This window comes from Sciurus carolinensis, chromosome 3, assembly GCF_902686445.1.
Source record: "Sciurus carolinensis chromosome 3, mSciCar1.2, whole genome shotgun sequence".
Lineage (NCBI taxonomy): Eukaryota > Metazoa > Chordata > Mammalia > Rodentia > Sciuridae > Sciurus > Sciurus carolinensis.
The window spans coordinates 18,528,004-18,549,431 of record NC_062215.1 but is presented as its reverse complement, the minus strand read 5'-3'; the positions used below and the strand labels follow the sequence as shown (position 1 = coordinate 18,549,431).

Here is a 21,428-nt window from a genome sequence, read left to right as displayed (position 1 = left end):
TCCCCAAGCCAGTTGCCAGAGTTCCGGAGCAGCTGTCCCAGGCTTGGGGGGAGGGGTCCAGGAATGCTGGGGCTGAGGCCTGGGCCGCCCCAGACAGAGCCGGCTCTGAATTCTGGGAATGTTTGTGCAGCTGGAGCCCATTAGGGGAGGGAGCCGGGCCGCTTATTAATCCCAGCCTTGTTCCCCGGGAGGGGCCAGGGCCCTGCACACGAGTGGAGGGGGAGGGGGCTCTGCTGTGGGAGACCAGCCCCAGCCCCCAGCCCCCGGCTTGGTTGTGTCTCAGACAGGAGCTTGGAGATCTGGCGCACCCCCAACACACACCACCTCACTTGCCTGGTGCACTCCTGTGTGGGGATGTGTGTTTCCATATTTGTAGGGAGAGGAGTGTAGAGGTGGGGCGTGGGCTCATGTGAGTGTGATACGGGGGACCGGGGGACGCAGTGAGGTCCGACCTGGACAGTCAGGAGTGCCAGTGGTCCTGAGGGGCTGCTGTGTACTCCTGGGCTCCATACTTGCCTCTCAGAAGCACTTGCTGGCTGATGGGAGAAGAGGAGGCCACGATTGCATTGCCCTAAGTATTTGAATGTTTTCACAAAGAAGCTGAGGACAGAGTGTGGAGGCAGGGCCTCTGCGCACAGCCACGAGGGTCACATCCTGCACCAACTCCAGGGAATGCCAATAACTGAGACTCCAGTGTAAGGGGCACCTCCAAGTTTTGTGCAGTGTACAACCTGCTCATCCACACACTCAGTGCTCTGGGGTGTAGGCTGGGATTTGAGAGCCTGGATTTGGTTACAAGCTGGCACTGCTGACCGTGGTACAAAAAAACAAACAACCAACCAAAAGACCTAGCATGGTGTTCCAGCTCTACTGGCCACCTTGGGTGGGGGAGGAGGGGGCTTAGATCCAGTACTTAACCTACCTGAGCCTTCCTTCCCCATACACTGATTGGGATGGGGTCTGTCATATGCATCTCCCAAGGTTATTGATCATTTGTCCATCGATCCTTCCATCAGTCCTTCTGACAAACTTGTATGCCACATATTCTGCTGGTTATCAAGGCTGAAAAATTCAACAAGGTCCCTGACCCTTAGGAGCTCATAGCTGAGAGTGTGGGGCGGCCGGGGTGGGGGGGGCTTCATCAACAAACACAAATAGAGACAAATGTGGAAAGTGCCCTAACCTGGTGCTGTGGCGGGTGTGGAGGAAGCACTGTCAGCATTCTTAGATGACATCCAGGAAGGTGCCCTGTGCATGGTGAGGCCAAGCCCTGTGCGGGAGGCACCTATGGCAGATCCTCTGGGAGAGAACTAAGGTCCCTGGGTACTTCCTGCACTCAGACCCTGCCACATCCCGGCTGTGGGTGGGGCTGCTACATGCTCAGTGTGGTACTACCACAAAGATTCCAGAATGAACTCCATAAGGACTTGAGAGGTTTGGGAGCTGTGATAAGTCTTCATACCGTATTTGGAGAACAGAGAGGAAGCACCATGGCCAATGCTATAGAGAGGGGTTGGCTTTGATGGCCTTTGCTGGTGTCCCAAATCTTCCAGGGAAATGAGGAGGGGGAGGAGCTGGGGTATAAGGGACATGGAAGGCCAATGAGGGGCAGGGCCCTGGGTGGCTTCAGAGAGGGTTCATCCTCCTCAGCCGCCCCCAAGGCCTTGGGGTTGGGGTGTGGAGAAAGGCTCTCCTTTCCCCTCATTCCCACAGGACTCCTAGTTCAGAGAGACTCCAGTGTAGGTGTCATGAGTCCCTTCAAAACTTTAGAGAATTTCACAGGAGGGCTGATGGACATGGACAGGAACCACAGAACATGAAGGTTGATAATTACCATGATGAAAATTGAAATATTAACCAGGCACGGTAGCACAAATCCATAATCCCAGCAGCTTGGCTAAGGCAGAAGGATGGCAAGTGCAAGGTCAGACTCAGCAACTTAGCAACACCCTAAGTGACTTAAGGAGACCCTTCTCAAAATAAAAAGGGCATCCTTGGGTTCAATCCCTAGTACCAAAAACAAAACAAAACAAAACAAAACAAAAAAACAAACAAAAAGAAGAAATCAAATGAAATCTCAGAGATGGGCAAGGAATGGAAACAGCTTTTGGAGAATAAAAGGTGGCCCTAGTGGTTCCAAATGCTACTAGTCACTTCAGGTGCTCTTTGTCCAAGGTCCTCCCTGCTCTTGGGTCCCAGGTCACATGGGCAAGGGACTAACACTGGGATTGTCTGTTGAAAAGAACTGTGGTGATGAGAAGGAGGCCCAGGATATTCTGGAGGCTCAGTTCCTGCCTTTAGGGAACCTCCGTCTGAGGAGAGAGACCATCTTCCCTCAGGAAGTTCCTACTCTAATGGGACAGAGATCGTTTCTTCTCTAGGAACACTTACCGTGATGGTAGAGACAGCCTCTGTCCTTGGGAACCCCCCTAGTCTGACAGTGGAGGTAGGGGACACACACACACACACACACACACACACACACACACACACACACCCTCCTGAGACACAAAGAGTCATAAACGTGGAGTGCATATGACAAAGTAATGAACTGAGGCCCAGTTATGGGCCATTGAGATCAATGGGATGCATGATAGGGAGAGGAAATGAGGAGTTAGAAGCTCCCTGGAGGAAGTCTGTTGGAAAGGCACAGAAAAGCAGCACTTTTCTAAACACGGATACCCCTGACTGTCCCTGTCTCTGGAGAGGGCTGTGGAAAGAGTGTTGGAATGGGGGATCAGGTTCGTTTTGAGGTCTGATACCAGTCTGCTGTGTGACATAGCCTCTCTGAGTTTGCAAAATGTCAAGACTGTACTAGTTGAGCCCCAAGGTCCCTTCCAGCTGGAACATCCTAGACTTCCTGGCCCCAGCCTCTCTCACCCCTGCTTCCTCTCCCTCAGAGCCTCCCCGACCACTGACCTTCCTCTTGGCCTTCCATTTGGTGTCTCCCGAGGCAGGTGGTCCAGCCAGCTGCTTGGCCTGTGTGAAATCCCACCCACAGTGTGGGGTGGTGTTCCACGGGGGTGGACTGTGACCTGAGGAGCTGACGGCTGGGGTTTGGGGAGTAGGCTGGGGGCTCTCGGGTGAGGGCATGACCTTAGACAGCTTTCTCCAATACCCTCCAGAAGCAGGGGTGTGTGGAGAGGGAGAGCAGGGCTCAGGAGATGTGGTTCCGGCTGCGGTGGGTCTGGGAGGGGTGGTCATGGAAGAACAGGTGGAGCCCCACTTCCCCTGAGCTTGGGGACACTGGGGCTTGAGCTGGGCCAGGCTGGGTGGTTCCTGCAGCTGCTGGGTGGGTGTGCTTGTTGTGCAGGAGCTGGGGGTGGGGGTGCGTGAATTGGAAGGAACAGCTGGGTCTGCCAGGAAGCACTGCCTGATACCCCTCCTGAGACATTTCCCCTCACTGCCCCACACCCATGGGCTAGGATCGGGGTTATCTCCACCTACCCTGAGCAAGAGGCCAGACAGAGACTGAAGGGAGATCCCGAGGGACTGGGCCTAAAGGAGCCAGGTCATTTCCCTCTCTGTGCTTTTCCAGAAAGGATTATGTAAAAGATGCTTGGAGTGAGTGGCAATAGACAATTGTGGTTGGCTGAATGAAGGACTCCATTTCTATATTCTTTGATTCAGCCTATAACACCTCCCACCAACCCTTTGCCCTCTACAGCACTGGTTCTGTGTGTATGTGTGTGTGTGTGTGTGTGTTTGAGTTGCAGATGGACACAATACCTTTATTTTATTTATTTATTTTTAATATGGTGCTGAGGATCAAACCCAGTGCCTCACACCGGCTAGGCAAGTGCTCTACCACTGAGCCACAACCCCAGCCCTACAGCAGTGGTTCTTAAACCTGAGCAGTGCTGAGGAATTACCTGGGTGGCTTGTTAAAACACAATGCTGCACCTCAATTCAGAGATTTTGATTCAGCAGGTTTGGGTCCAGGTGGAGAATGTAAATTTCCAACAGGTTTCCAGGTGTTGCTGAGGCTGCTAGCCCACAGGTCACACTTGGAGTAGCATTCTAATCCTCTCTCCCCTCCCTGCTCAGCTGTCTTTTCCCTCTCTGAACCCCTGCCTGCTTGCCCCCCACCTCCCCCCAAGCACAGGCCAGCCCAGCTGTTGGGGGCTAAGCACATGACTGAGGTGGCAGAGGGCCAAGGTCAGACCCTGCAGGAGCAGAAGTAGGGAGGATATGGAGCTGGGCTCAGCCTCAGCCTGGCTTCATCTGTCTGACCCAGGCCAACACAATGGGGTGATTCTCTATCCCCACTTTTCTCTTTTCCCTGGCACAGTGACCTTCAATCGGTGAGGGTCCTGGGAATTTCCAAGTGGACCAAGCGTTGCCGGTAGACTGCAAAATTTCCACACTCTCCCTGGGTCTGTGCCTTTTGTTCTTCAGATATGTGTGAAGGATGCTGTAGTGAAAAACCAAAGAAGTGTTTAAAATGTTAATGAATTTGCACTTAAATTTTTAAAAATTATAGAACATGTCATACGTAAGAACATATTTGGGTTTTTATTAAGATAAATGATCCTAAAGGAGGGAACCCTTTCAAACTCATTCTGTAAGGTAGTATCACCCTGACGCTAAAACTAGACAGACACATCAAGGAAAGAAAACTTCAGACAATATCTCTGATGAACATAGTCACAAAAATTCTCAATAAAATTCTGCAATATCACATAGAAAACATATTAAAAAGAGAGTGCACCATGATCAAATGGGGTTTATCCCAGGGATGCAAGGTTGGTTCAACATCCGGAAATCAATAAACGTAATATGCCACACCAATAGACTTAATGATAAGAATCATATGATTATCTCAATAGACGCAGAAAAACATTTGACAAAATACAGCACCTCTCATGTTCAAAACACTAGAAAAACTAGGGAGAGTAGAAACATACCTCAACATTGTAAGAGTTATCTATGCTAAGCCCAAGGCCAACATCATTCTAAATGGAGAAAAATTGAAAGCATTCCCTCTAAAAACTGGAACAAGATAGTTATGCCCTCTTTCACCACTTCTTTTCAACATCATCCTTGAAACTCCAGCCAGAACAAGCACACAGACAAAAGAAATTAAAGGGATACAAATAGGAAAAGAAGAATTCAAACTATCACTATTTGCTGACATGATTCTATATTTAAAAGATCAAAAAAATTCCACCAGAAATCTTCTAGAACTCATAAATGAATTCAGCAAAGTAGCAGGATATAAAATCAATACCCACAAATCAGATGCATTTCTGTACATAAGCGATGAATCCACTGCAAGAGAAATTAGGAAAACTACCCCACTCACAATAGCCTCAAAAAAAATAAAATGCTTGGGAATCAATATAACAAAAGAGGTGAGAGACCTCTACAATGAAAACTACAGAACAGTAAAGAAAGAAATTGAAGAACATCTTAGAAGATGGAAAGATCTCGCTTGCTCTTGCATAGGCAGAATTAATATTGTCAAAATGGCCATACTACCAAAAGTGTTATATAGAAATTTAATGCAATTCCTATTAAAATCCCAATGACATTCTTTTTTTCTTTTTTTTTTCTCCTCACCTATGGCGTCAGGGATTCGAACCACGTCCCTTGCACATGCTAGGTGAGCACTCTAAAAACAAGCTATTTCTTCAGCTCCCCAAGGACATTCTGCATAACTAGAAAAAGCAATCGTGAAATTCATTTGGAAAAATAAGAGACCCAGAATAGCCAAAGCAATCCTTAGCAAGAAGAGTGAAGCAGGAGGTATCACAATACCAGACCTTAAACTATACTACAGAATAATGGTAATAAAAACAGCAAAAATAGACATGTAGACCAAAATAGTACAAAATAGAAGACACATAAATATGGTTATCTCATACTAGACAAAGGCACCAAAAATATGCATTGGAGAAAAGATAGCTTATTCAACAAATGGTGCTAGGAAAACTGAAAATCCAACTGTAACAAAAGGAAATTAAACCTCTATCTCTCACCCTGCACAAAAATCAACTCAAAGTGTGTCAAAGACTTAGGCACTAGAACAGAGATCCTGCACCTAACAGAAGAAAAAGTAGGCCCAAATCTTTATCATGTCAGTTTAGAACCTGACTTCCTCAACAAGAGTCCTAAAGCACAAGAAGTAAAATCAAAAATCAATAAACGGGATGGATTCAAACTAAAAAGTTTCTTCTCAGCAAAGGAAACAATAAATGAAGAGAGAGCCTATGGAATGGTAGAAAATCTTTACCACATGCACCTTAGATAGAGCACTAATTTCCAGGATATATAAAGAACTCAAAAAACTTAACATCAAAAGAACCAAATAACCCAATCAATAAATGAGCAAAGGAACTGAAAAGACACTTCACAGAAGAAATACAACTGATCAAAAAACATATGAAAAAATGTTCATCATCTCTAGCAATTAGAGAAATGCAAATCAAAAATACTCTTTGGGGCTGGGGAGATAGCTCAGTCGGTAGAGTGCGTGCCTTGCAAGCATGAGGCCCTGGGTTCGATCCCCAGCACCGCCAAAAAAAAAAAAAAAAAAAAAAAGAAAATACTCTTTGATTTCATCTCACTCCAGTCAGAATGGCAATTATCAAGAATACAAGCAATAAGTGTTGGCAAGGGTGTGGGGAAAAAGGTACATTCCTACATTGCTGATGAGACTGCAAGTTGGTGCAGCCACTCTGGAAAGCAGTACAGAGATTCTGCAGAAAACTTGGAATGGAACCACCATTTGACCCAGCTATCCTTTATACCCAAAGGACTTAAAATCAGCATACTACAGTGACACAGCCACATCAATGTTTATAGCAGTTCAATTCCCAAAAGCTAAATATGGAACCAACCTAGATGCCCTTCAACAGATGAATATGTGGTACATATACACAATGGAATATTATTCAGCCTTAAAGAAGAATGAAATTTTGGTATTTGCAGGTAAATGGATGGAACTTGAGAATATTATGCTAAGTGAAATAAGCCAATCCCCCAAACCAAAGTTTGAATGTTTTTTCTGATAAGTGGATGCTGATCCATAGTGGGGGTGGGGTAGGGAAGAATGAAGGAACTTTGGATTATGCAGAGGGGAGTGAGGGGAGGGGTGGGGTGGTGAGGATGGGAAGGACAGTAGAATGAGACAGACATTATTACCCTATATACGTGTATTACTACACTACTGGTGTGTCTCAGCACCATGCACAGACCCAGGAATGAGAAGTTGTGCTCCATTTGTGTACAATGTGTCAAAATGCATTCTACTGTCATGTATAACCAATTAGAACAAATAAAAAAGGAAATAAATTTTAAAAAAAGATAAATGATCCTGACAGGCATGGTGACATTGTGCCTACAGTCCCAGCTACATGGCAGGCTTAGGCAGGAAGATCACTTGAGCCCAGGAGTTCAGGGCCAACTTGAGCAACATATCAAGTTCTCTCTTAAGAAGAAAGATGGAGCTGGGTGTGGTGGCACACGCCTGTAATCCCAGCACCTCGGAGGCTGAGGCAGGAAGATCTCAAGTTCAAAGCCAGCCTTAGCAACTTAAGGAGGGCCTAAGCAACTCAGTGAGACCCTGTCTCTTAATAAAATATAAAAAAAGGGCTGGGGATGTTGCTCCATGATGAGGAGGAAGAGGAGAGAAGAAGAAGTAGAAAGAAAAATGGTTGACCCTTGACCTAGCTCAGGGGAGCCTAGTTCCTGCTCCAGGCTCATGAAGCTCACGCTTTCCTGACCATACAGACACACACACACACACACACACACACACACACACACACACACAGGAGCCTTTCTCCCTCTGGCCTCAGGGCCTTTTCACCTGCTCTCCTCTCTACCTACAGCAAGCAGCCTCACTTCACACCCTAATCACTTCCTTAGGGAATCGTTCTCATTCTTCTGACCACATTAATTCCATTAGAGGTTCTCAGATACATCTAATTCTCTCTCTGTCTGCAACCCTTAGGTTGTTTTAATTTTATATTTCTGTGTGTGGCTTTAATTTCTGGCTCCCCTCTCCATTTGAAAGCTCTGTGAGGCAGACCCCACTCATTCCTCCTGTTTAATGCCCAAGAACCAACCACAGCGCCTGGCACAAACCAGGTGCTTAATAAACATATGATAAATTATGGAGTTAATTAGCCAATCATTGAATGAAAGATTACCTGCATAGTTGGAGGCAATAGCCAGGGGCTTGTGGCCAACCTGGCACCAGAAGACAAAAATTGGTGGTGGGGGGGGGGAGTTGGTTAAAAACAACCCAGAGGACAGAGGATGTAGCTCAGCGGTAGAGCCTGTGCTTAGCACTCCAAAAGACCCTGGGTTTGGTTCCCAGCATCTCGAAAACCAAACAAACTGTTCTTTTAGGTAGACATGGCTTTGGCTGCTGCCGTGGAAGGGGCTGGTAGGTAGCCAGCTGCAGAGCTGTGAGTAGGGAGGCAGAAAGATGGAGGAAGAAGGAGAAATGAGAAAGAAGGGAGAGAAGAAAATGGGGAGAGAGAAGAGAAATGGAGAGGAGACAAAAGAATTTAAAGGGGGCAAACAGGACAAAGCCCTCTCAGAACACAGTGAAGGGAAGAGGATCCCCAGAGATCAGGGTGGGGTGGATGGGGGTCAAAGGGTATCATTGGACTGCCGGGCTTTGTGACCTCCTCACCACTCCCGAGCTTCTCTCTGGCTTGCCCGCAGACCCCTCCTGCTCTGCCCCAGGAGCTGGGCCAGTTTATTTTGCTATTGAAGGCTTCCTGAAAGGGGAGCCTCGTTTTCCTGACACATGAAAAGTGTCTCAGACTGCCGTCTGACCCTTCCCGCAGAGCCCCCGCTCCAGGGAGTTTGTTTGACAAGCAGTCACACACGTGGACACATACAACTATCCTGGCACATGGCACACACATGCACCCAGAGACCCTAAGGGGAGCGTGAGAGTTGCGTGAGCACAGACGTGTATGCACACACACAGCAAAAGGTGCAAGGCCTGTGCACCCAAACTGCATCCCCCACGTGGGTGCTCAGCATGTAACCTTGCTCCTGCACACACAAACCATGCTTCCAAGCACCCAAGTGTGCGCGCCGCCCCCTTCACTGGGCCACTGGAGGCAAGAAGAGCTAGAGTGATGGACACGTGGCGTGAGTGGCAATGAGAGTGGCTGCTGAGGCTCAGGGCCAGCTGCAGCTTCTCCCTGAGTCAGAGGAAGAGCTGCTGGGCCAGAGAGACCACCCACTGTGGTGCAGTGGTCCCTCCCCCTGCCCGTGGGTGGGAGGTGCGACGCCTGTGTCCTCAGGGCCGCTGACTCCAGGCTCACACACCATCTGTACTTCCATGGAGGGCTCCCAGGATGGGAAGAGAGTGCTCCCCTGCATGCACCCTTCCTCCATAGTCCCCATGGTGTCTGTCCTCTGAGATGGGTTTTGTCAAGAAGTGCCGGGTGAGGGGGGTGCTGGGGAGATAGCTCAGTTGGTAGAGTGTTTGCCTTGTAAGCACAAGGCCCTGGGTTCGATCCCCAGCACCCCCCACAAAAAAAAAAGAAGTGCCCAGGGACTGCTTTGTCCTTACCAAGCCTGTGGCAACCATAAACTCAGCACCAGAGTGCTACCTACTGGGTCTTTCAGGAACAATATCCTATTTAATTCCTTTTTTTTTTTTGAATCTCACTGTGTTGATCAGGCTGGCTTTGAACTTGGAGATCCTCCCAAGTAGCTGGGATTATAGGCTGTTATACCCAGCTTTATTTAAGGGCCTTTATATAAGGGTCTTATATCCAGGAAGGATATAAGGGATTTTAGAGATGGGGAAACTGAGTCTAGGGGAGGGGTAAAGAAATTCGCTTCATTCATAGAGCTGGATTTGGTCCCAGGTCTGTTGCTCCCCAAGTCCATGGTCTTGTACACTGTGCCATACGGCTTCCAACTTCAGTGCCTCACCACACCTTCAGCCCGTGAAAATACCTACTTCAAAACCTTCCAGGAAGGATTTGAGTTGGTTTTCGTAAAACGACCTAGCACAGTGCCTGGTGCATAGGGAGCATGTGAAAATTTGGTTTTATTTCTCCGTTGGGTTCCTGCATGAAGAAAAGGAGGGTGTGCAACCTTCCCCTTGACCAGCGGGAGGGCACTTCCTCAGCGAGGAGGGAAGTGGGCAGGACAGGCAAAGAGGCAAAGGTAGAAGCTGGCTCCCACACCCCAACCTCTGGGAAGCCAAAGAAGACCTGAACCCCGATACTCATCCAGGCTCACTCACCCAAAGTCAGAAGCTGAAAAGGATAAGGAATGTCCCCATCCTCCTTCTCTATGACACCCCCCGAAAAAGAGGCATTCCCAGACTCCCAGACAGACGAGGAAGGGAAGGGGCTGGAGGAGGAGGAGGGAGGGGCTGTCACACACTGCAGCCTTTGTGGGATTCCCAAGCACCTAGGTGGAAACACTTCATATATCAAGTGTGTTTGTCCCTCCCTGGGGAGGTGGGGCAAGAGGGAGGGAGGGGAGGCAAGGGCTTAGGGCCCCAAATAGGAAACACCAGTGTGTAACTCAAGTGGGTTGGGAAGGGGCTTCGAGAACTTTTCTTGAGAAACTGACCAGTTCCAGGCTTCCGGTAGCTGAGCTCAGAGCCTTTGCTTCCCCTTCTCCACGCTCCTATTCATTCCTGGTGCAGAAAACCCCCTCGCTCCTTCCAGACCCTGTGTTCTTCCTGCCGGCTCCACAGTTCCCTTCCCTGTCTCTTAACTCCTGCTGGCTCCTTGGCCCTTCTCTGGGTCCTCCCTAGCGAGCTCTTTTCCTCACCCCCATAACCCTGCATTCCCTTCTGCCCTTCCTCCTTTCATCTTCCTCTTCTTCTCCCTTTCTCTTTCCTTCCCCCTCTCTTTCTTCTTTTGCCCCTAATGCTGAGGAGTGAACCCACCACGGCCTTAGCACGTGCTAGGCAAGTTCTCTACCACTAAGCCACACCCCCAACCCCCTCCTATCTCTATCTTCTTCGCCCTGCTCTGGTTGAGCCTCTGAGACTCTGACCTCCACATTGTCCTTTCCAGGATCCTAGCTCAGATTCCTCTAGGTCTTGATAGCCTCCCTGCCCATGCTTCCACCCCGCCCCAACCCATGTCCCTGACTCAGCCAATGTCATCACATTAGGGTTGTGCTGAGAGTCACTGTCCTAGTAACCCTTGTGATGGTGATTTTGGAAGTTGGTGTTACTCATTTGTTTATTGAAGAAACAGTCACCGAGGGCCTGTGAAATGCCAGATGCTCTGCTAGGTGGTGAAGCCCTTGTGCAGCTCCGTTATTGCCACCCTGAGTTTCCTGGCAAGAGGAACCTCAGTTGCTCACCACTCCAAAAAGCAAAGATTCCATGGGAGAGTGGGGGACTCTCCCTTCTAGACTGTAGGTCCTGACCCGGGCTATGTGGAACCATATTGGAGCCTGACAAAAAAAGAAAAAAAAAAAAAATTAGTAATACTGATCCTGTATTTAAAACTGGATTTTTCAAATATGGCATGTTTGCATTAATTTTGGTTTTTCAAATATTATATTACAACATTATTTATCTTTATTACTGGTTTGCAGTACTGGGATTGAACCCAGGGCCTTGGCAACAGCTCTACCATTGAGCTATACCCCTAGCTCTTTTTTAAAAAAATTATTTTGAAGCCAGGTGTAGTGGTGCACACCTAAAAATCCCATCTATTAGAGAGGCTGAGGCAGAAGAATCACAACTTTGAGGCCAGCCTGGGCAACTTAGAGCCTGTCTCAAAGTTAAAAACAAACAAACAAACAAAAGACCTGGGAGTGTAGCTCAGTGGGTACAGTTCTCCTGGGTTCAATCTCTAGTATGGCAAAAATAGTAAAAAAAATTGAAATAGGGTCTTGCTAAGTTGCCCAGGCTGGCCTTGAACTTGAACTTTTGTTTCAGCCTCCCCCATCACTGGGATTATAGGCTTGCACCACTCTGCTGGATTTTTTTGGTGTCCCTTAAACTTTGTACCTGAGGTGAGGGCCTCACTAGATTCACCCTCGTTCTGGCCCTCCCCTGATCACCAGAATTACCCATTCAAATGATCTCAGCTGTTTCCAAGGCCCGAGGAGCCCCTTTCCCCATCCATCTTCCTGCGGTAGAACAAACAGCAATTCTAAGTACCCCTGGGCCAAGGGTGGTCAAAGGTGGTTCCAGGATGGCTTTCTCTGGGGGCAGGTAGACGGCCCACACTTTAGCTGGTGAGGCATCCTCACAGGAACAGAGGGGAAAGGAACTGTGGGTGTGAAGAAAGGTGGATAGGCCAGGGGACGGGGCGGCACCACCATGTTCCAATGCAAAACTCCAAAGTCATTATGAAGGCATGTTTGTCAAGGTAGGAGGATAGAATGTACACTTTATTTAACATTTGTTGTTGTTGTTGTTGATTTTAGTACTGGTGACGGAACCCAGGGTCACTTTACCACTGAGCTACATCCCCAGCCCTTTTCTTTTTATTTTGAGACAGGGTCTTGCTAAGTTGCTGAGGTTAGCCTTGAACTTGCAATCCTCCTGCCTCAGCCCCCTGAGTCTCTGGTATTACAGGCTTGTGACACCACCCTTGGTGCCAATGTGTCTGATTTATAGTTTTTTTTTTTTAATATTTAGAAATTTTGTTCATGGTCTTTTATTTGGATTCTTGCCTTGAGTCCTGAAAATATTAAGAGTAGGTCTGCTTCCAGGAATGGGGCACGGGGGTGGGGTCTAAGTTTCCAGGATGGAGTAAGCCAGTCTCATGAACTCATTGCAATCAAATTCCCACCTGTTTTTTGTTTTGTTTTGTTTTGGTATTGGAGATTGAACTCAGGAGGCTTTACCACTGAGTCACATTTCCAGTCCTTTATATTTTTTTATTTTGAGACAGTCTCAATAATTTTCTGAGGCTGCCCTCTAACTTATGATCCTCCTGCCTCAACCTCCCTAATTGCTGGAATTACAGGCCTGTGCCACCACATCCAGTTCAAATCGCTACCTGTGTTATATGAACCACCGTCAACTCCAACTCATCTGAAAAGTCCCCACCTATAAGTCTCCACTGATCCCTACGGCCTTTGGTGGCATCTCCCTTGTCCAAACCTGCGCCAGAATCACTTCTTGGGCCCTCATCCACATTGTCTTGTACTAGCCCTCCAAAAACTATTTTGTACTGTTATCTAGCTTTTAGGGTATGTGTGTCATGTCTAGGGAGCTGGATTACCAGGGTTTTGATAGCACTGCTTATTACTTTATTACCTCATTCTTCATGTTGTCTATAGCATTAGGCTTGGAAAAGAATAGTTTTGAAACAGACCAAAGACCTAGGGTTGATACTGGCCCTGCCTCTTATTAGCTATGTGACCTTAAGCAAGTTAACCTTTCTGAGTCTCAGATTTCTCATATATAAAACAGGGTAATAAGGTCTGTTTGGTAGAGTGTTGTGAACATAAGAGGGAATAGTTATTAAAGGACCTGACAAAGTAAGCAGTTAATAAAATATTATCAATAATAATTATGTTTTACACATAATATATTAATATATAGTTTATGTATACTATGTGCCTACTAATATGTCATATTAATGTAACAATCATAATTGCATATTCTAAAAGGCATTACATAGCTAGGTTCAGTGGCACATGCCTATAACCTCAGTGACATGGAAAGCTGAGGCAGGAGGATCGCAAGTTCAAGGTTAACCTCAGCAACTTAGCAAGACCCTGTCTTAATATTTAAAAGGCATCTTAAATGCCTTAAATCTTTATGAAATTAAAGATATTGGTTTGGAGATGGAAAGTCTAGATCCAGGCCTTCTTGAATTCCCATATCTTAGGAGGAATCCCTAGTTAAAAAATAAAAAGGGGGCTGAGGAGATAGCTTAGTTGTTAGAGTGCTTGCCTCTCATGCACAAGGCCCTGGTTTCAATCCCTAGTACCACACACACACACACACACAAAAGGAAGAAAGAAAAAAAAGAATGAAAAAGAAGAAAGGAAAGAGGTGGGGCGTGGTGGTACATGCCTATAATCCCAGTGGCTCAGGAGGCTGAGGTAGGAGGATCTTAAGTTCAAAGCCAGTCTCAGCAATGGTGAGGTGCTAAGCAACTCAGTGAGACTCTGTCTCTAAATAAAATACAAAAAAGGGCTGGAGATGTGACTCAGTGGTCAAGTGCCCCTGAGTTCAATCACCCGTACTCCTCCCCACCAAAAAAAAAAAAAAAAGAAAAGAAAAGAAGAAAAGAAAAAGAAAGGCACTACATAAATTAAATGATTGAATGGGCGATTGGGAAACCCGAGGAGCCCAAGAGAGTGGAACTGGATTTTGAAGCTGTTTTAAGAAGAGAGTGCTGGGGCTGGGGCTCAATGGCAGATTGCTTGCCTAGCACGTGTGAGGCACTGTTTGATCCTTAGCACTGCATAAAAATAAACAAATAAAATAAAGGCATTCTGTCCATGTACAACTACGATAAAAGTGGAAAAAAAAAGAAGAGAGAGGCTGAGGAAGCTTGGAATGGGCTAGTAAGGGGCCCTTGGTGTCCACACTACCTTCCTGGGCATTTGGCACAGGAGTGAGCGCAATACAGGACTCAAAATCAATCCTTCCATGTGACTGAAGCCTCTTGACCCTGGTCTCTTCAGTTAGCCACTCCAGCCACACCCTTGCCACAACCTGCCTGACTGCCAGCAGAGGTGGCTGTGCCTCAGGTGCCACCTTCATCTGCTGAGAGTGGGCCAATCTTCCCAAGAGGTTCCCTGTTCCAACACACCCGAGTTTACCCAGGAGAAACCAGGAGATGACTGGATCCCAGCTCTCAGGACCACCCACCCTGACCGCCTCCCCTATGATTATTAAAAACGCATTTCCAGGGATTAGCAACTATGCCAGGGATGTTGATCGCCAACCCCAAGTACAACCAATGGTTTTAATCACCAGTTGCATTACGAACTAATGAGCCATCTGCTAAGGTGGGGTGGGCACAGAGTGAGGGGTGGAGTTCTAGAGGGAAGTACCTGTTGTGCGACGGAGTCAAAGGACCACCCTGGGGGACAGTGACTCAAAAACTACATTCTCTTCTAATCAGGACACTCTCACTTAAGGCATTAAGATACTGGAGATTTGGAGATGGAGAGTCTAGATCCAGGCCTTTTGAATTCCCATATCTTAGGGGAACCCCTAGTTAGGTACCCCATGGAGAGTCCACACATCAGGGAGCTCACCTGGGCCTGGCCAAGTCTAGACAGGAACTCATGGTAACGATCTAGCTCTTGACTCACAATTGTGTGCAAAAGTATAGGAAATTCAGACTCAGAGCCTTTCCTTTTGTACCAGGGTAGAAAGGAGAGTTGAGCCCACTCCTAGTCTTAACTCCCTCTCTCCCAGCTGGGCAACCATTTTTAGCAAGCACTTCTAACATATTTTCCAACGGGGGGAAGCTAAACGGTGGCCCTGGGTGCACTGAAGTCCCCTCTGTCTGGGAACATTGAGAGAGCAGATGGGAAGTTAGGCATGCAGGAAGGGTGTAGCCCAGGAAGATGATAGGAGCAGCAAAGCAGAAGCAGATGAGGTGGTGGAGGGAGGGAGAGAGGTTGAGGGGGGTCCGGAGACCTCTGTGGCTCCTAGGAACCCTTCAGGACTTTGTCCCTGAAGATCATGGTGTAACCTTTTATATTTAATAACTAATTTCCAAAGACCTATACATACACATCCTCACCCCCTTCTCTGTCTTTCCCTCCTTCACTGTGTCTCTTTCCCGTCTTTGTTCCTGTTCTAGCAAATGGCTAGAGTTAGTTTCTCTTCTTTCAGGGCAGATTATTTCCCCCACCCTGGAGAAATTCCTGGGAATTCTACCACCACTCAGGCCATGAACTGCATCCCACCACTCTCAGCTGCATCCTCTGTGCTGGACTCTCTGCGTGCTGGTACTGAACTGGGCACTGGGAAAGATCGCAGGAAGGAGAGGATCTGCTAGAACCTGCAGAAACTCACAGGTAAGAAAGGTGCAGCTTCTGGAGCCATGTGGAGCCCAGCACAAGCTTTAATAGCTGAGCACACGTTCAACTAATCAAGTGAAAAGAAAAGAGAGGAAGAGCCCCTCAGAAGAAGAGGCGTGCAGGTGTGGAAGGAGCCCAGGGACCAGGTGGGCGCATAGTGACCAGGATCAGGAGGTATCGAGTGGAGAATTATTTGCTTGGAGCGAGCCCATGGATCCTAAGATGAGGACTGGAATGGGAGGGTGGGGGCAGCATGGCCTTGATATCTGGGAACCCAAACTAAAATATCTTGCATAAATTAGAGTAGAGTACAGGCTCCTCTGTAGGGTCTTGGGCAGGGGAGGAGGCAGCCTCCCTTTTGGTGTGCCTATGCCCCAGGTAGAGACGGGCAGGGGGACAGTTGCCATTAGAAATCATCCCTCGACCCTCTCAACCTGAAACCCGAGGCCCCAGCAGCCCCTCCTGCCCACAGAGCCAGTGACAGCAGAACCATCCCTGGAATAAACACCATATAAGAACAACTCCCAGAAACTCCAAAGGAGCTTTGATGTTGGGGCCAAGGGTTTTGACTAAACAAACTGGAAGCGATTTAGGCTGGGGAAGGCTGTGGTGGCCACTCTGGGGAATTGAGTCAGACTGCCACAAATGAGGAGGGGACGCTCATTCCAACCCCACCCAAACAGCCACCTTGGAACCTCAGAGATCAGTCCAGAGACGTTGAAGTGCTGCATCTTCCCTGTTTCCCTCCTGCCTCCTGCCAGAGGAAACTGGACCATCCAAGGACACTGTGTTCACCCATTGAATGCTGGGCTAGGAAGCAGGTGGGGTGGGTGGTCAGGCCACTGCTGGGTCTGTGTTCTCTTCTCTTCATCCTCAGGCACCCAGGACACACATCCACGACCCTCCACTTCCACTGGGTCTTCTCCACATCCAGTCCTCACAAATTTCTTTTGGGCATAATTCTTCCCCCAGTTTGAGGTCCTTGGTCTCATAATAGTGATCTTTCTGTACTGGCATTCAGAAAGGTCAGCCCAACTAAAATTGAGAAGAAAAGGTCAGACTTGGAGCATCACTGATTCTCTCCCTAGAGGGTGGACTCTGTGAGGGCAGGAAGTGTCTTGCTGTCTCTGGGTCCCTGCATCTAGAATCACACCTGAGGCAGATGGGTATTCAATACACGTTTGTCAAATGAAGAAATGAATCGTCACGTGGAGGGATGGTGAAGGGTTAGAGTCCTTGCCCTATCACAGCCTCGATTTCCTCTGCAAAAAGGTAATAGCTCACGAATGCTTCACACACACCCATGCACAGTGGGACTAGGGATATAGTTCATTAGTAGAGTGCTTGCCCAACGTGTGCAAGGCTGTGGGTTCCATCCCCAGCACCACAAAAATAAAACCGGCAACAACAAAACTGTATGTAAAGTAATCAGCCTGGGATCTAAAATGCAGCAGGTAAACGCACGATAGCTAGCTCTCCTTGTTATGATTTCGGCTGCTTCCCAGCTAGTCTGTGTCCTGTTAGCAGCACAATTTACACTTGTGACTGAGCAGAGAGGAGCTTAGAGAAAAGGAGCTTGATTCTCCTTCCAGGGCAGAGATTCAGGCAGGAAGGCAATAGGAACCCCTCCTCTCCCCAACCTGGGGAGTGTAGAGAAAGCTGAACCAGCCTGGAAGGGTATGTTGCCTTTCATTAGAGAGGTGGGGAAACTGGAGCTTTATCTCTAGCCCCTAAAAGGGTCCCTCTGTCCTGTGTGTATGTCCCCTTTCACTATCTGCTCTGACTTTATTCTGGATGTCTCCCTCACATCCTCTCCCTCAAGTCCATTTGCCTTCCTGTTTTTTTTTTTTTTTTTAATCTTAATTATTGCTTTACATTTAATCATTCCCAAGTCTTGAGTAATAAGATCCTAAAAGAACTGATGAGGTCTCTCCAAGCTGGAATGAATCTCACAAAGGGAAACAAAACAAACCAAGGGATCCCCTCACAGGGGCCCAGATACATGCTTACACATCGTGCACAGAGTCCTCTATGCTAACAAAATACAAGGAACACAGCATGCCACACAAACACACATGTGCACACATACACACACGGTCTCAATCACAAGTGTCTACACGTACAGATGCAGACACATACATGTACTAACAAAGAAACCCCCACCAAAGCAGCAGACACGCGCATGTGTGTGAGCACACGTGCACACACACACACACACACACACACAGACTCACAGGAGGCCTGATGACTGTATTTCAAGCTTCACCTCCCAATTCAAGCCCAAAAATCTGTCTCCAATTATCTGGCCCGCGTTGGGAGCAACAGGAAATCCAGAGCTGCCTGTCTTCTGCGGGAGATGCCAGGATTTCAGCCATTTCTCCATTGCTGGAAAACAAAAGACTTCTGGCCTCACCTCCCTCTTTCTGCTTCCAAGTCAGCTGGGGCTAGGAGGGTGTGGGTGGGAGAGTGGCAGGGGTAGGGAGGGAGGTGCCCTGAGCATGAGCCAGTTCACCTTCCCTCAGAATACTGAGTAGAATGTGGCTCTGTCAAGGAGAGGGACATGAGGTGGGGACCTGGGAATCAGTAATGACCCTGGACACCAGCCTCATGGGGTGACAAGGCAGCATAGCAGAACAATTACCAAACCTACAATCAGAAGACTTGGGCTCGGGTCTCATGTCTGCAGTGAGCCAGCTGCCAGTGACCTCACTCCTAAGCAGCTCACTCGGAAAATAGGGGATGGTGGCAGCATTGTGAGTGGTCACTGGGGACTGGTGCTTATGTATCTGGGGAAAATGACCACACCAGCATCACTAGTGGCTCTGAGATGGTGTCCCAACCTGCGTGAGTGCCTGATTTCCTCCCACCCCCTCGAGTAGGTAGTTCTCTCTCTGCTCCTCCAGATGTACTTGGCTCTTTCATCCCTGTGTCCTTATTAGATGGAGCAGGTGTCTCCAAATCTCCTTGGCCTGCAGTCACCTACCCATTTTCAATATTCCTTAGGTCATCTGAAGTCAGGGATAATGGTTTGGTGTAGCAGAAGAACACTGAAATTTGGGGTCCTTTCCTTATTTTTGGTACTGGGAATTGAACCCAGGAGTACTTAACCACTGAGCCTCATCCCCAGCTCTTTTTATTTTGAGACAGGGTCTCACTAAGTTGCTTAAGACCTTGCTAAGTTGCTGAGGTTTGTTTTGAACTTGCCATCCTCCTGCCTCAGCTTCCCAAGTCACTGGGATTACAGGAGTGTGTCACTGTGCCTGGTTTCCTTTCCTGTGTTTTTTTTTTTTTTTTTTTTTTTTTTTTTTAATTTTTAGTTGTCGAAAGATACAAAACCTTTACTTTAATTATTTATTTATTTTTGCTGAGGATCAAACACAGTGCCTCACATGTGCTAGGCAAGTCCTCTACCACTGAGCTACATGCCCCAGGCCCTCCTTTCCTGTTCTTAAAGACACCTAACCCAGGGGCAGCTTCCCCTAATTCAACCCAGCATTGACTTCTCTAGACAATTTCCCTGGACAGTGGACTCATTCTTGGCCTGTCTTTGTTTTAGGGGAGAATTAGGAATTGTGACCACATACCTGTGATGGTTCTCACAAAGGCTTTTAAGGAAGGAGTTTTTATTTTGCTGGTGCTGGGGATCAAACTCAGGGCCCTGTGCATGCTAGGCAAGTGCTGTACCACTAAGCTATACCCCAGATCTAAGAAGGAAATTTTTTCTCTTCTTTTTTGGTACTGGGGATTAAACCCAAGGGTGCTTTACCACTGAGTTACATCCCTAGCCCTTTTTAAAAGTATTGAGATAGGGTCTTGCTAAGTTGCTTAGGTCCTACCTAAGTTGCTGAGGCTGACCTCAAACATGTGATACTCCTGCCTCAGTCGCTGGGATTACGGTCATGTATCACCACACCTGACTCTGGGAAGAAACCCCTGAAGCAGTGGAGATGCTCTGTGATTCAGAGTGCCTCAAAGCTTGCTTCTGGAAAGTCTTGCCCCAATGCCAACACTCTTGGTAGCTTCAGCGTTTTGTAGGATTTGCTACTGTGAACAACGTTGCTCTGTAAAATGGTCTCTTATTGTATTAGCCTAAATTCCTTCACCAGACTGTGAGTTCTCAGAGGCTAAATGCTACTCAAGAATGTAAGGACGGGGTGGTTTGACGGCGATGTGGCTCAGTGGTAGAGCACTTACCTATCATGTGTGAGGCTCTGGGTTTGCTCCTCTGCACCACATAAAAATAAATAAATTAAATTGAATTTAAAAAAGATTTATTTAAAAAAATAATAATATAAGGACAGCCGGACTCTATGACATGCTGGAATTAGAGACTGCAATAACTCAGCAGTTCGTCTCTGTATCTTAGGAGTGGGACAATCCTGTCTGAGACCCAGGCTTCCACACTTGAAGTAGAGTAAGCATGAAGCCAATATACTAAGATGGAAAAGGAGGAACCCCCATACCTTCCTTTTACTGTGAAACATTTTTCCCCCAATACTGGGGGTTGAGCCCAGGGTGTTTTACCACTGAGCTACATCCCCTCGGTTTTGATAAAGGGTCTCCCTAAGTTGCTCAGTCTCAACTGAACTGAGATCCTCCAAATAGTTGAGATTACAGATGTGTGCCACCGTGCCCGAAAAGCTCCAGTGAGCTGATGTGGTTGATGGAAACAGGAGAATCATGGAGAGAAGGGGACGAGAAGAAAGTAGCATGTGAACACCATAAGGTCACTCATACAACTGTCTTCAGGGAGGAAGCAAATAATAAAAGTCTCAATGGGGCAGGAGGCTGCTTGATTCTTACTAACTCCAGAGCTTGGGTTGGGTCTCCACAGAGCTGGTACAGAGTCCCAGGGACCAAATCTCTGGGCCAGTCAGGAACTCAGAGATCTCCCTCTTCTGCCTTAGAAAGCACAAAGAGGACACATTTCTTCTTCCCTTTAGACTCCCAGTGCGCAACCTTTTCACATGTGGGGTCTCACTGAGGCGTAAAGGGGTGTGAAACAGTCCAGTTCAGGAATTAGGAGGCCCCAGCTCTGCAGGCTGCCTGGTACCTCAGCAGGTCACCCAAGGTCTGAGCGGCCCTCCTTTGAAGGCCGAGCTGAGAGATTCTTCTGGCTTTCCAGACTGCAGGCAGAGTGAGTCACAGTCTAACAATGTTATCTGTCAAGTGCTGCAGCTCCCTGGGCTGCTCATGCCCACAACCTCTTGTGGCCTGGATTCCCTTGGGGCCTTACAGCCTTTGCAGATCACCCTGCTGGCTTTTGGTGCACTCCCCAGGTCCCAGTTCTGATGATTACTTTCAGAATAGTAGATCTAAGGAGAATCCAGTCAAAGAGATGAGACAGGTGGAAAATGCTGGAAATATAGGGAAACTTGTCCAATTTTTTTTGTGTGTGTGTAGTGCTAGGGATTGAACCCAGGGCCTTGTGCTTGCGAGACAAGTACTCTACCAACTGAGCTATATCC

At 47.7% G+C, this 21,428-nt stretch overlaps 1 non-coding gene across 1 annotated transcript; it reads left to right on the top strand.

The window, feature by feature from the left end:
• The first annotated feature begins 9,430 nt into the window (after positions 1–9,430).
• Trnat-ugu (transfer RNA threonine (anticodon UGU)) lies at positions 9,431–9,504 on the top strand. Its single transcript has one exon. It is a non-coding gene; the product is annotated as a tRNA-Thr (tRNA).
• Positions 9,505–21,428: the final 11,924 nt, after the last annotated feature.